The sequence below is a fragment of the Cibotium barometz genome, chromosome 23, assembly GCF_041138505.1.
Source record: "Cibotium barometz isolate CiBa-2024 chromosome 23, ASM4113850v1, whole genome shotgun sequence".
NCBI lineage: Eukaryota > Viridiplantae > Streptophyta > Polypodiopsida > Cyatheales > Cibotiaceae > Cibotium > Cibotium barometz.
In genome coordinates, this window is record NC_141068.1 from 11,426,995 (window position 1) to 11,439,793 (window position 12,799).

Below are 12,799 nucleotides of genomic sequence, written 5' to 3' on the forward strand. Positions count from 1 at the left end.
TAGGTTTTCAATAATGCATTAACATGAATTTAGTGTGCAGATATTGTGTACATATGTGATAAGTGTTACAAGGTTATCATCGACATCGTATCTTCGAGCTCATCAACTTGATCATCATCATCATCATTTTCATTGACTTTTACATCCTTGTGTCAATAACATTTGTCATTTTTCATACACTTTGTAGGTCTCTTTGTCATTTGTGATTTATTAGAGCAGCCATCTCGGTTGCATTTTTCAGGCATATAGTACTTGCAGATTATTGGTGGGATATTTGCATTTTGTGTTTGGCAGTCTAACATTTCTACACTCTACACTACCATTTTTTATATACTTTGCACGTCTCTTTACCACATTAGTGATCTACTGGCAGAGCCATCTTGGTTGTATTCTATGGGCATACAGTACTTGCAGGTTATTAGGATATTTGCATATTGTGTCAAAAATTATTTATTTGTAGGTTAAAATGGCAGGCAATGATGTATTTGGGATGCTTTTTTCTAAAGATAAGCTTGATAAGACCATTGTGGTCCTATATGATGATGTGCCATGTATTGGTTGGCCAAAAGGCTTTAGAATGTTATTATTGGCATTGAGGCACGCGCTGTCTTGCAACAAGGACAAGATAGTACATGTACTTTGAATGGTGATACTAGTTCAGATGTAACTATGGCATTCATTTACCTCCGAACCTCTCAGGACGGAGCAATCTAGGTGGGATGGTAGGGATACACATGCATTGGTGGCACTTTCCATGAAAAGAAGTATTGTTCCTTGTATTTGCTCATGTAAAACTGCCTAGCAAGCTTGGCATATGCTTGCTTATGCTTTACTAGGTCTGTATAACAAGGCACATGTGGCCTACTTATGTAGCACATAGTTAGAGTTCAAGCATATAAATGAGGGAGACTTGGCATATGCTTGCTTATGCTTTACTAGGTCCGTAACAAGGCACATGTGGCCTACTTGTGTAGCACGTAGTTAGAGTTCAAGCATATGAATAAGGGAGACTTAATGGACGAGTTTCTCACAAGGATCAAAGACCTCAAACAGATTTATCTTTGAATTTTTAGCTTGTGTGCCAAATAATTTATTGAGTTCATCCCATGCATCTTTTGCCCATTGTATCCCTGTGATGTGATGAATGATTTCATCATTTAAACTGAGTGCAATAAGTCCCAATGCTTTTTCATTCCTGCTCTTCCACTCATTTTTCCCTCTCGCCTCTGGGCATTCATCTCTTCCCTCAACTAGCCCCCACAGATTTTTCCTCATGAGCAAATACATGGTTTTTGTCTGCCATCATGTGTAAAACTGCTCCCCATTAAATTTGGCTATTTCTTGTGCTGTACTCATGATGATGTGAAGGGGGTCTTACCTCTTGATCCAATTTCATGATTCAAGGGCAGTGTCTACCCTTTTACAACTCAATCTGGTGTTTAAGAGATAATTACAACAAATTTATCAGCATAAAATCACCAGAAATTACATTAAATCAAGGGTAACCAATTTGTACGGAATGGTTGGAGTATCAACCCAACTCCAAATTGCAATCTGAAGTTATAGGGATCTGTATCAAATACCTAATGGTTAATTTGAACCCTCAATTACACCAAAATACAGTGATTAGCACTGATTAATCACTTATTAGTAAATTAATCCATTATTTTGTGTGCAAAAAACAGAGTATGCGGGGAGTCCAGATCTGGTGCCTTAGACTTCAAATGAGCTCAAATGCTTTCAAGGCCATCAATAGCAATGAGTCTAGTAGAGGATTAAGCCAAGAAACACAAGATTTGACTGAACATTGAATGCTTAATCTCTGTTTTACCAAAGTCACCTGTAGATTTGATGAAGAGCTTGGATCTCACTGTAGACTTGATGAAATTGAATTCAGACTTCACGGGGCTAATAGGAATTAGACCCATTTGAACTGATGAAGAAGAGATCTGCAAATTTCTCCCAGAAATAGGTGCTTGCTAAATTCGCGAATTCTCTCTCATCCGGCGGCGGTTTGCTGCGTTGTTTCGACTGGCTGGAGTAGCAATGAGTTGGCTAGCTAGGGTTAGAAGTAATAGGCCTAATTTTGAGTGTGCAAGGAGCTAGAGCTCCTCCACTGGCTGGGGGTGAAGAGGTGAGTTGAAAAATAACTAAAAATTTGATTAATTTTTAATTATCTACTAATCTTAATTAATTAGATAATGTGCTCATAAACCTGATGGATTCTAGGCATGGCTCTGATACCATGTTGAAATTAGAGCAATGTGATGAGCTATGGTGGATCAAATACTAGAATCAACATCATTAACAAAGCGATTAGTAAATAATTAAGACGTAATTAGTGAATAATTAAGATGTAATTAGTGAATAATTAGTAAATAGCTTAATGTAGGCATGGATAATCAAAAACCAGCAAATTCTCATTAGGCCAATGCCTCAATTTATAGAGTTTACATCCAAGCATCAAATCCCATTGATTTCTCCTTGATTCACTCCACCTCTCCCAGAATATCTCCACCTCTTTTGCTTGATTCTCTCCACCTCTTTACTTTTCCCATAATATCTCCACACTTCCTAAATCTTCTCATGCTACCCTTTATTCTCTCCCAGTAGATTCTTCTCACCTTTTCACAGGTTCTCTCACATTTACTCATCCTCTTTTACAGCCTCTAACCAAGGACTTGTTCCCGCACACACCCTATTCACTTGTATATTTCAACAAGGATTGGGCTTCGAAAAGTGTAGTAGCAAAATCACCCAGTGGAAAGGAAAACAACTTAATATGGCTGGTAGAAGATTGGTTTTTAAAAACTAGATTATAAGATCTTTAAGCTATTGAGTACCATCCATGGCTGAACTAAAAACTATAGCACTTCTTAGAAGTTTTGTTTGGAATGGAGGCTCACTGGTTTGACATATAATTACACTCCCTGAGGAGAAGAAGGAGATCTTAGTCCCGCCGATCTTTGAGAATATGCCAACAAGTTGCCAAGTGGTCGTTGTTGGAAGCCATTCTCAATAGCCATTTCATTTGGAACTCATTGCTTTTGGTAAACTTGAAAAATCTCAAACTTAAGTAGTTCCCACAATGGGTTGACTTCCCCATTCTAATGTTACGAACCCTTTCCTCCCCTAAGGGTTCTCTAGTTGGCTTGGCAAAGTCATAAACTTGCAAAATGTTTCAAAAGGATGCCTAATGCTATTATCGGTTAACTTCCCCATTCTAATGTCACTAACCCTTTTCTCCCCTAAGGGTTCTCTCTAGTTGTATTGGCAAAGTCATAAACTTGTAAAATTTTACAAAAAGGAAGCCTAATGCTATTATGTGGGATTCCATATAGTTCTCATCTATCTTTCCTCTCCACCCTTTAGACCCTCAATTACTCTGGACTAGAACTACTAGCCTTTCGAATCATGAACCCTGATTGCTTTGACTAGGATTGGGAAAATTGGGTGGATTTGGAAAATCTTTGATTATATGCCTAGGTTGCAGGCACTGAAAACACTTGAGTCCCTTCAAAATGGTGGCAATCATGTGTTTTGTAATGGTAGTTTTATTTTAAGTAGCATGCTCCATTTTGAAATAAACGATATAAAAATCTTACACATTATAATATAAAATTTTAGGTTTGAGAAAAAAAAATTAACATGAACAAGAATCTACAAGCCACTTTTTGGATCAAACAAACATAAAAACAACGCCTTTTAATACTCTCTTTTTTAACACCCAATTTCACACATCAACCATGTGTGCAATGCTGGTGGGATATGGAAATACCCATGAGAAGGCAATGATATGCCCATGTTAAGGTGAAAAGAGGCTTACTCATCTCCTCTAATCCCTTAAGTGTCATGGTGGGAAACAAGCCGTTGATCTTGTGTGGATCTAATAGGATGCCCCCCTTCTATGTGGAGAGCTCCCTCCTTCACTCCATCTCCATGGGTGATGGCCTAAGAAGGTGATTGGAGAGGATTAGTAAGAGCAACGCTTAAATTTATAAATGGGAGGGTCTTTTGTATTATGAGAGAAATTACTATATATGCAATGCCATAGGTGTTCACACTCGCTTAAAGTTTGTTCATCATGGGTGCCCATGACATACTTTTGGCTCATTCGTGGCCTCATGCAATTACAATTGTAGTTCTTATAAGTCATACATGAAGTGCATTATTCTTTGAGAATCTCTTCAAGCTTATTGCTACACACTCTTGAAGCACTCTCTCTATCCTCCTCTTTACTCCCTCTCTCTCTATCCTCCCCCCTCTCTCTCTCTATCCTTCTCTTAGCTCACTTTGCTCACTCTCACCTCCCTCCCTCTCTCTCTCTCTCTCTCTCTCTCTCTCTCTCTCTTTGCTCACTCTCTCTATCCTCCCTCTCTCTCTTCCCTTCTCTTTGCTATCGCTCCCGCTCTCTCTTTCTCTCTCACTCACTCTTTTTGTCCTTCTCTTTTCTCACTCTCTCTATATTTCCTTCTCATTTCTCAACATAGCATACTTAACTCATGTTTTGCGTATAGATGCTTGAGTCTACAAATGCTTCACTACCTTATTCATTCACACAATAATCAAAATGTCGATTCTTTATTGGTTTGTGTATGACATGTACATAAACATCGTTGCAGGGAAATAACGAAAAATAAGATCATGACACAATCATAAGCAATTGCTAAACCCAGTCACTTGAATATTCTCAAATAAATATGTTTACTACACTACAATGAAATCTTCATCAAGACACCCTCCACTACATCCTCTTCGGGATCAATACAAATAATGTTCATGCCTAATTTTTGTGCTACCATAGCACAATCTCACATCCAGCATAAAGCTCTACTATCACTTGAGCTTGCTTTACATGACGCTTCAACAGGCTATCCCAAAAGTCACTTGAGCTTGCTTTACATGACGCTTCAATAGGCTGTCCCAAAAGTCATATCCACGTTGAGATCCACCTGCAAAGAAAACATCTCTTAATTCCACCAAAAAATGTAAGGCCCTTATTTTGGAGCATAAAAATGTTAACTCCATACCTCGCCATGTTGTCCCATCTGGGCGTCTGCCCAAATGCATCATGTTCCAAAGATCAATGATATAATCAGGTGAGAAAGGTTGTGTATGGTTTTGTCCAACTATGCTCATGAAGATAACGACGACGAGGGTATGTATCTACACAAGAGTATGAGGTGATTTTTTATAGCAAAAAGTGATGCTCAATGGCAACCTCTATGGTTAGTGTTGCTTACCTCTTGTCTAAAGGCCCTTCCAATATGCGTTGTACATCGCACATTCACTAGGGTGTCTAAGGAAAAGCCAGAGCACTCAGCGTGAGCTATAATGGTTGCCACTTAATACACAGTACTAATGATAATAATAGAGGCATTGTCGTCTAAGATGGTCTCACAAATCTGAAGCAGTGGATGCTCCTCTCCATCTACATGGCATCAGAATGACATACACAAAAAACACAAGCATGACATATACATGCAACATATGCACAACAACACAACACATAAGGTCTTAATGAAGGGAAAATCATCTCATCACTCACATGTGCAGAGATTCCATGGTGGAACAATGTCATCGGGGTAGCCATAAACGGAACCTCCTGTGGGCAACCTCACTACAATACAATCACATGTTATGCTTGTATTGACACCTTTAGCAGTAAAGTTCATGTCTCCCACGTTGGCCTTTTGCAACATATCAAAGACATGTTCTAGCTCTGGTGGACACTCCTGGTTCAAAAGTGCACAACCTATCTTCAAAGGATCCTTAACAAATGCCATCATCTTTGTAGAATGATGTCCTGCCACACCATGTTGAGTAGAGTTATACATCAATTGTCATTACATGATATAAAAGACATACCTTTACAATCTTTTCACACGTGGTCACAATTGATTATTGCACCTGTTAACGCCAAGGCTTCTATAACGGTAGAGGAACTAACACTTCAATGTTCGCTTAGAGCGCCAAGGACTACTGTCGTGGTACGACGAGACACTCCTACAAAGCATACTTTTTGTAAGTGCATGCACCACACAAAATCTTTACATTATCATTACCAATGAGTAAAATCATACCTGGCAAATTCATTTGGATTGGAGTCAAGTCACCTAGGCTAGGTGGATTAATAGGTCGCAATGGTTCATTTGGTGCTTCACCTCTCTTGCCAAGCTTATCTGAATCCATAACTTAATCTATGTTAGTATCCAAACAATGTAACAATAATACTAATGAACCACAAGTAAAAGAGTGTCGTGCTTGTGTTGCTTCATGACCAACTTCTTCGACTTTTGGGGTTGCCTCGATCTTGCGCGAGTGCTATCATCAGAATCACTTTCGTCGTATTCTGTTGGAAAGGTATTAGAGTCATCCTCTTCCTATAGTGCCTTTCATTTTTCCTTTCCTTTTGTTGCATCCTTTTTTGGTACTTTCTCCCCTTCATCATCATCATCCTCTTTATCTTCATCATCCCCTTCATCTTTCACAAGACCTTTGCCCTTGCCTTGATGAACATGTGAGTTGTCACGTAGACTTCTTGGCTTCACAATAGAATTCACAATTCGAAAAGATATAAGAAATAATATTTAAAATAAACTGGAATATCTAATTGTATAGTTCATACCATGGTTGATTGCTTCACTTTACAAGCCCGAGTTCTTGCTCTTGGGAAATTTGCCACTTGGAAAGTCAAGGAAAAATGGGTATCTCTTGTACATCGCTGCATCCCAAAGGTCTCAAAGTTGCTGTTGTGTATACATAGTGCTCTTATGTTTTGGATTACGCCAATCTTTTAAAATTGTAGGCACATCTGCAATATATCTCTCCGCATGGCACTTACAAATCCATCTACACATTATTATTTCTGTTTAGTTTACAAATATAAGAGTACAACTAAGTAGTAAGTAAGCTTTGTAGAATGTTACACACTTGGACACAACACACTCGGTAGCCTTAACGACAGCAGGGTTTTAAGCTACTACACCTTGTTTCTTTAGGGATCCCACCATTTCCTCAAACAGCTTCCCAAAATACAGTCTCTTAAGATCAGCGAGGTCCTCTAAGAATGTATTTGGAAAAATTACCTTATACTTTTCTGATATTTCTGCAAGGACAGATACACCCTGCACTCTAATCTCATGCCATATGACTTCTCTTGGAAGCCAATCCTTGAATAAACTTACATTTTTTGTGTTGCCATTGAAATTGTTATTCAAACAAAATACAGAACTTTGTAAATATCAAGATGATAGGGAAAGTAATTATTACATACTTTTAGGGATTTGTGAATCCTTCAGTCTCTGTAAATTGCCATCAATCAAGATATCCAAAATCTATGCTTTGTGGTCATTTGGCAACGAGCTAGCTGCCAACTTGTATAGCCTATCCTCTGTCAAACAATCTGGTTTCTCGTCCCAATTAACTTGCACTAGTCGTCTATAACACAACACCAAAATTAAACTGTCACGTAGGCTGTAACACCTGTGACCAACGGCAGACCGGATGGCCAGACGGGACTTTAGCGTCAACGCCTCGGCCGGAGCACCGAGGATGTGGCCATCCGGGGTTCAGTGGGAGAGGACGCCCATGCGAAGTCATGGGCGACCATGGCTAGTGTGGACGACAGGCCACACACTATATAGCCTGGGGGATGATGGGTGGTGAGCCAGAGGTCGTCCCCTCCTGTGGTATCGCCCGTAGTGGTGCTACGGTGATCTAACATTGGTATCAGAGCGTCAGTTCCATTTGGTCAGGGTCCGCGCGCATGACCGGGGACCGGAGCCCACTCAATGGTTTTCAACCATTCAATAAAAATCTTATCCTTATCTCTCTACAGGGTACAATTGGCTGTGTGGAGGGAGGCGACCATAGCTGGAAGGAAGGTTCCCTCTATTCTCTCTCTCTCTCTCTCTCTCTCTCTCTCTCTCTCTCTCTCTCTCTCTCTCTCTCTCTCTCTCTCTCTCTCTCTCTATCTCTGTGTTGCACACACCCAAGCGAAAAATTACAAGTAAGCAATTTCTGTTTTTTGCTTTGGAGCTTGTTAATTTGGGTTTAATTCTCCGTAAGAGAAGTCGTATGTGGAGGGAACTGGCAGCCTGCCTAGCGAACCTTGTAATGGTGGCTCTCTTGTGCTGTCGACTATGCATTCAATGGGAGAAGAGGTCGACTTGCACGCGCTGGTCGATTGTGAAATAACCCAGTGTGTGTGGAGGGAATACGACCAGCCAGGGGGAAGATGGAGCTCTCGAAGCTCTCTAGCTGGAAAATAGTCGCACCCAGCCGCAGCCAGCTGCCAGCTGGAAAATAGTCGCACACCCAGCCAGCCCACGGCCAGCTGCCCAGCGGGGCGGCCTGCCCGGTGCTGCCGACGGCCAGCCCACAAGCGGCCAGCCAGGCCAACGCCGACGGCGGCCAGCACACAGGCGGCCAACTAGGCCAGCGCCGGCGGTGGCCAGCCCACAGGCGGCCAGCCAGGCGTAGCCGGCAGTGGCCAGTCCATAGGCAGCCAGCCAGGCCAGTGTAGCCAGCGGCCAGCCATGCCAATGTAGCCGACGACCAGCCAAACTAGTGCCGGCGGCCCAGCCCATAGGTGGCCAGCAAAGGAACTTTTATTTTTATTTATTTATTATTATTATTATTTTTGTTTTTAAAAAAATCAAATGAACACCTCTCTCCCGGTAGTGGAGGGATAATCCTGGCAGTAAAGGGATAATCCAGGGTTGTTCAGGCACAGGTTTCCGCGGGGAATAATTTTTTTTATGAGTTGCAGGCACCTTTCTCTCGGATCGGAGCATCCCGGAGTAGCGACGCTTGTAGAGGCTCGCAGCGCAACACAAATCGGTAGTCGACGACAGTTAGGCGACCGTAATAAGGGGCGACTATTCCCTCTCCACCACTGCTCATTTTATTAACGTTTTTTTTTGTAATTTTTGAGTTCTCGCATTTTTATTTGTGCAAGAATTAAAATATGTCTACTAGGCATAGTGTGTCCCCCACCGCCTTCTACTTCTCTAGGGTTTTCAGGTCTCTTGTCCTCGGTCGTCGTGGGTTTGACCCCGATCGAATTGTCAGGTCGTAGACGCCCGACCATTTTTCGGAGTGCGCTCGTCGATCACACGTGATCCCCGCCAACGCCCTCCTTGTCTGTTGACCCCGCCTTAGGACCCAGCGAGCCCGCAGCAGCAGTCGCAGTAGCAAATGACCCCTTTCTGATGAGCCAGATGACATGAACACCGACGTCACCGAGGGGATCGAGGAGGACCTCTTGGAATATGATGACGATGATTATGACCTATTGGACCCTGTCTCGACGTCCTGACAGAGATGGAGCTCTCTAGTGGACTTTTTAAATATCTTAATGCAAAATTGAACAATATGGATAAAGTTCAGGCTGACTTAGTCACAATGCTACAGAGCATCTCCACACGGTTAGATGCAATGACAGCCGCCTCGGCTAGTACTCCGACTCCTCGTCATGATAGACGAGCTCCTGTGGCACGGGTGAGCGTAACCTCGCCAGTGGTGGTTGTTGCAGGAGTACATGCCGATGCGCGTGCAGGGCCGTCCGTAGAGACAGCTTTGTCGTTACTGAAAGACTTGAAGCCGCCTAGTTTTGGTGGCGAGGAGAAGGAAAGAAACAAGGACTCAGTCAACATGTTTCTAGCGAAGTGGTCAGACTTGCATGCGTTGCGACAGCAGCCTAGCCGGGTGCAGCCCGTAGAGGCTAGCCTCTCATTAAAACCGGCAAAGCGTACAAGTGGTGGATGAGTTTGATAACTCGTCCTGCCACTTGGACGGAGTTTGAAATGATGTTTCGAAAAGAGTTTTTGCCTGTTAATGAGGTGGAGAGAAGTTGGGAGTTATGGGACAAGTGCTCGATGGAGAACAAATTCCTGACTCAGTACATCTTAGACTATAGGGAGATAGTACTCAAGCTAAAGGGGATCAATGCATTCCAGACATTGCGAGGCTTTAAACGAGGCCTCAAAGATGATTACCTTGAGTACGTAGAGTCCTTACAGCCTAAAGACTTAGCAGAGGCAATTAAGTATGCGCAGATATTTGATGACATCAAGCGCCATAGTGCGGGTGGTGGTTTGAGCAGGGCCGAGGGTAGTGAGAAGAGGAGGTCAGGCCTTAAAAGAAAAGGGTTCCGCAGTGATAAGCAGAGGGATAGGATGGACCAGGGAGGACAGGGTGGTCATTGGTCTAAAAAATCGCGACCATCCAGGAAGAAAAGAGACAGCGAAGGCCAAAAAAGAGAGGAGTATATTAAAGCGCGAAAGGAAAATTGCAGCTTTAATTGCAACGATGTAGGGCACACGAAGACTGAGTGTCCAAAGCTTAAAGCCAGCACGAGCAGCAACGATCCCAAAAGAGATAGTAAATCCTCTAGGCAGTTGCATACAGTACAGAGACTCCCTCTCAGTCCCAAAAGAGATGGTAAATCCTGTAGGCAGTTGCATACAGTACAGAGACTCCCTCTCAGTTCCGCATAGTTCAGAGGTGACAATGTGTCATTGTGATAAGCATCATGCTTGTTCAGTGACACCAGCGATGTGGCAGCCTACTGTAGGTCCGCATGACATGGTGCGCATGTATGGCATTATAGGTGGCCGTTGAGTCACAGTTTTTACTTGATGATGGAGCTAGCCACAACTTCTTGAACTACTCGTTAGTAAAGAAGTTGGAGTTTGATTGAGGCCCAGAGTAATCATGAGTATACTATTGGCCTAGCCAACGGGTATGACAAAATGGTATGGAATACTGTAGTATTGGGGGTCCCATTATCTATGCAGGACTATGAGGCTCCGCTTGACTTTCGGGTCATGCACTTAGCCAGAGCAGACGTATATCTAGGCAGGGAGTGGCTGTATGGCTTGGGCCCTAGTCTAGCTCGGAGTTACCCACATAATACACTACATTTTGAGCATGGAGGTAGAGTCATTACCCTGCAGGGCGACTGTACTGTCCCTGCCACACCACTTATTTCCTCCATGGAGCTGTGCACAGCGGTCCGTAGAGGCCAGATAGCAGAGGTATATGCTTGTTACCCTCTTTTAAATTCTGTTTCCGTAGATGAAACTGTAAATGATGTTTGCGTAGACAAACAAGGAAAACAAAATAGCCTTGGACGAGACCCACTGTTTGAAAATCTTGTTTGGCATGCATGCGATTCAAACAAGAAAAAATCCAAGGTGAAAGAGACATTAAAGAAAAAGTACATAGATACTTTAATGAATTTATTAGAGGAATTTCAGGATGTTTTTCCTGATGATTTGCCGGTTGGCTTACCACCATCTAGAGAAGTAAACCATGGCATCAAAGTTATGCCGCCAGGATCAAAACCTATAAGCAGACCTGCTTATAGATTGAGCCACTTCGAGGCACAGGAGGTGGAAAAATAATTGACAGAATATTTAAACAAAGGCTTCATTCAGCCTAGTTCAAGTCCGTGGCCATCGCCTATTCTTCTGGTAAGAAGAAAGACGGATCTATGCGGATGTGCATAGACTATAGGGCTCTTAATCAGATATAACGATTAAGAACAAGTATCCGATGCCACACATGGATGAGTTGTTTGATCAACTCTATGGATCGAGATACTTTACAAAAGTAGTTTGGGTCTGGATAGATTTTCCCTTTGGTAGAAACATGTAAAGAAAGCGTACCTTGCTATCTCCCACAACTAGCCACAATCTTTTGCCATGAGAAACATGGGTCTCTCTGGGCCAACCATCTCTTAAAACTTCCCATGCCAAAGTTTAATTATCGGGTGGCCAACGCATACAAAGCCTTGGGTCCTTTAGTACATACTCTATCTAACCCATTGGCTTGTAAGTTTTATGTGGTTCCCACAAGTAAAACAAAAGAAGCAGTCGTCCTTGGCGGAAGATGGGTCCAAAATGCTACAAGTACAATTAACTCAACTAACCCATTGGCTTGTAAGTTTTATGTGGTTCCCATAAGTAAAACAAAAGAAGCAGTCGTCCTTGGTGGAAGATGGGTCCAAAATGCTACAAGTACAATTAACTCAAGTAACAACACAGCTACCCTCAAGCTTCCCCAGGGCAAGGTAACAACGATCCTCTGGGATGGGGAGTGCATCAACTCTGATCCTCTGCCCCCACCAACTGCTTCCACAAAGGGTATTCTCACACCCTCCCCAACAACTGGTAAGTCTTCCACTGCCCTTGAACTACCACCAGAACTCAACCCACCAAGAATATGGATTGGACTCTCTACAACAATGGCAAGCCCACATACATCTTATGGTCCACATCAATCTCATAGGTGTGGAAAGCTCTTAGAAAACCCACACTAACAAAAAAAGAAACTTACATCCAAATCTCACATGAAATGCGTCTAATGAGTGTTGGGTATTTCATTCCTAAAATTTCTATTGAAAATAACCAATTGGAGTGCAGATTTCATGTTATAAATGCAGGAGCACTCCAAGGACAAAGTATCATTAGAAAAGAGTGGATGGATGCCACTCACTGCTAAATCGTTTGGCATGAAGAAATGGCCACCATGGAAATCAACGGCAAAAAGGCCGTCGTCCTCTTGTGTCCCCAAGAGGAAATCATCCACACATCCTCACCCTCAACTACCCTTCCCCCTCATGCCCACTCCTCATCACCGGCAGTCTCCCCTATTTCCCCACCCCATGCCTCACCTAAGCTGGTCGCCCACCTCATAGCTCAAAGCTTCATCGACAAAAAAGCCGGAAGCCTTGTCAACCACGGACCTTCATCACTCGGTAGCATTGGGTGCCCAAATGCAAAGTTGTGCA